Here is a 2925-nt window from a genome sequence, read left to right as displayed (position 1 = left end):
CTCCCTTCCTGTTTCACCAGCCTCCAGGTCTCCAGCCTCCTAAAATTCCTGAGAGGCAGCTAGCAAGTCGGAAGGAATGCCTCGGGTGAGCAGAGCAGAGCTCTCACCATGCCAGCCCAGCCGCAGCTCCAAACCCAGGGATGCACGTGGGGGCAGGAGGCACAGCCCATGCAGGACCTTTGGAGCCACCTCGCACGTGGCCTTGCTTCCCGAGGATGCTCCTCAGATGCCAGAGGCTCTCTGGCTATCCCGCTCAAATGGGGGGGATGCCCCCCAGTCACACCCAAACCCTTAGGCTCATCCCTGAGGAACAAACTCAAATCCCTCCAGCACAGTGGGAACCAAAAGGCACTGGCATCTCAAAAGCATCTCAAAAGATGCTTTTTTGTCCCTTGGGTTTGGCTGGCTCAGAAAGGGTCTGTGCTGTGCCGTGGGGAGGAGAGGGCACTGCCGACCCGAGGGGATTGGCGTCGTGGCAATGGACGCCTTGAGGAAGCATCGCTAGCCTGGGGACCTGGTGGTCCTGCGTGGGACCTGATGGTCCCGCCAGCCCCACCGGTGCACGCTCTGCCCGTCCCCATCCCTGTCCCCATCCCCATCGCACTTACCCGGGTGGCCAGGCTCTCCTTGCAGTGCAGGCTGATTCCACACTCGTCAGTGATCTCGGAGAGGTCTTCATCCTCAAACTCCTCGAGGCTGATGTCGTGGGTGAGCCTGGAGGGAGTGGAGATGGTGCGATCACCCACTGCGCTGGCGGTGGGCAGGAGGGTGCAGGGCAGCTTGCTGCCTGCAGGCAGGGAGTAGCACTGCCTGCCCCGGGAGAGGCTCTCCTGGTCTTTACTGGGAAGAAAGACTGAGAAGGGGGCTCCTTCCAGAGGTGATGGGTCTGTCCCCACCAAATGGCTGGGCTTGGTATGGTGCGTGGCTGTGGGGAGGCAGGAGGAGTGTGCCCCAAACCAGCCCCTGCCTGACTGAAAGCAGCATGGACGTGCAGGTTGGGAGAGCGTGGGACAGACAGCACAGCCAGCCCTGTCCCAGGAGGTTCCATTCCCACCATCCCAGGGATGTGGGACCCCATCTGGGGTTGCCCAGGCTGGGCACAGACACCCAGCGGGGTGAAGGCTGGGGTTACAGGGAGGGGAAGAGCTGGGGGTCCTGGCAAGGCACAACTGGAGGATGGACCTGCTGGGACAGGTGACCACATCAAGACCCACAGACCTTGCAAGCACCGCAAACCTGCCGGCCATGGCACCACCAGCCCCTGAGCCATGGCTGGGAGGGATGTCCCAGCCCAGGTGCCTGCAGTAAGAGAGGGCAGTGATTTCCCTCTGCGCCAAAATCACTCCCCGGGGTGACTGCGGGCATCCTCACGACCATCGGCGCTGCCGAGCCTGCCTGCATGGCCTCAGGGGTCCCTTAGGGCTGTCAGACCCACAGGCTCATTATACCTCTTCAAAAAGTTTACAGAGATATCCTTTTAGTGGCTGGAAACCTGCTGACGAGCAGGCTTCTCATGTGCTTGCTCGCATCCCTGGGGGGACGGCGAGACGCTCCTGGCTTCTGTGCATTAAAACATTTCTCCGTGGTGGTACCGCAATGCTCCTCTCGCTTATTCATTACCACCGGGGTAAATAAAAGAGCCCAGCTTGAAATTCTTCTGCCAACCAACTCAGCCCCGAGTTTTGTCTGGAGCAGCCACGGGCACTGCTTCGCATGCCGCCATTTCCATTTGCTCCCAGCTCCTCGCGCTGGGACATGCTCCGGTGAAAGTACCACGCCGAGCTCATCGCCCCTCTCCAGCTTGGCCCTCACCAGCAGGGAAGGAAGGAGAAGGGTATTTTGTGACCTGCAGAGCTCCCACCCTCGCTTTAAGCATCACTTGCACACCTTGGGGCTCCCCCCACCCCCGGCAGTGGCACCAAGCCAGTTCCATGGAGGGGTAACACCTCCCTTGTCCCAGCCCCCAGAGAGGGGAAAGGAGCAGGAGAAGCCCATGGGGGAAGCAGCATCTCCCCTCCGTGTTTCCAAGGACCCCACGAGTAGTGGTCTTCTGCAATGGAGGTGGCCGGGAATGACTGTGCCCATGGGGGCAGCCCCCATGAGATACATCAGGGCAGAGGGGGACAGGGACACAGACGCCCCCCCCCCAACCCCCCACCTCACCCATCTGCTGCTGCTGCCTGCGGGAGGGAGAGAACGCAAAGCAGGAGGCTCATGACGAGCCTTCAAAGCACAAATCGATTTCTTCTCCGGTTACGCGGGTGGGATATCATCAGCCGCTAATGCTGGGGGGGCTCCACCCGCCATGGTGTGGGAGCGCGGTGGGGTCCCGGTGCGATGCACAGCGTTGTTGGCGAGGGGCTGGCAGGGGGTCCCCAGCTCTGCAGAAGCACCTGGGGTGGGTGCCAGTGCTCCCCACTCCGCGGTGGGGGCAGACAGCCCTGCCCGTGCTTTTGGGGATGGGGAGATGCTGCGCAAGTGTCCAGCACCGGCCCTGCCTGCAGATGCTGGTGCGTGGCAGGATGCGGCCGGTCGCCTTTGCCGCTCCGGCGCCCTGCTCAAGCTGGGAAAACTTTAGGCTCGACTGGGTGCCAAGTTTTTTCCTGTCCTGAGGCCATCACTCGCAGAGCCAGGGGCGAGGGGCTGCCCCTCGTGCCCCTGCAAGCCCCCCTCCCCGAGGCCCGGCCGGTCCCCTACCATTTCTCCCACTGATCTTCCAGCCAGCTCTCCTCCTCGGTGCTTGACTCCATTTTCAAGGGCGGCTGCATTGAGGAGGACCCCCCCTTCCCTGGGGGACACGCTCCCACCCCAAAAAAGACCCCCAGGCCCGGGGCGAGGAGGAGCGAGGGAGATGACGGCCGAGCCCCGGGCGCCCGCTGCCCCTCCGCCTGCCCCGTCGCAGTCTGTGGCTGCCGGCGCTGCGCC

This window comes from Haliaeetus leucocephalus, unplaced genomic scaffold (genome assembly GCF_000737465.1).
Source record: "Haliaeetus leucocephalus isolate CR32 unplaced genomic scaffold, Haliaeetus_leucocephalus-4.0 Scaffold696, whole genome shotgun sequence".
Taxonomy (NCBI): domain Eukaryota; kingdom Metazoa; phylum Chordata; class Aves; order Accipitriformes; family Accipitridae; genus Haliaeetus; species Haliaeetus leucocephalus.
The sequence above is the reverse complement of the archived record's forward strand: the minus strand, read 5'-3'. Positions refer to the sequence as shown.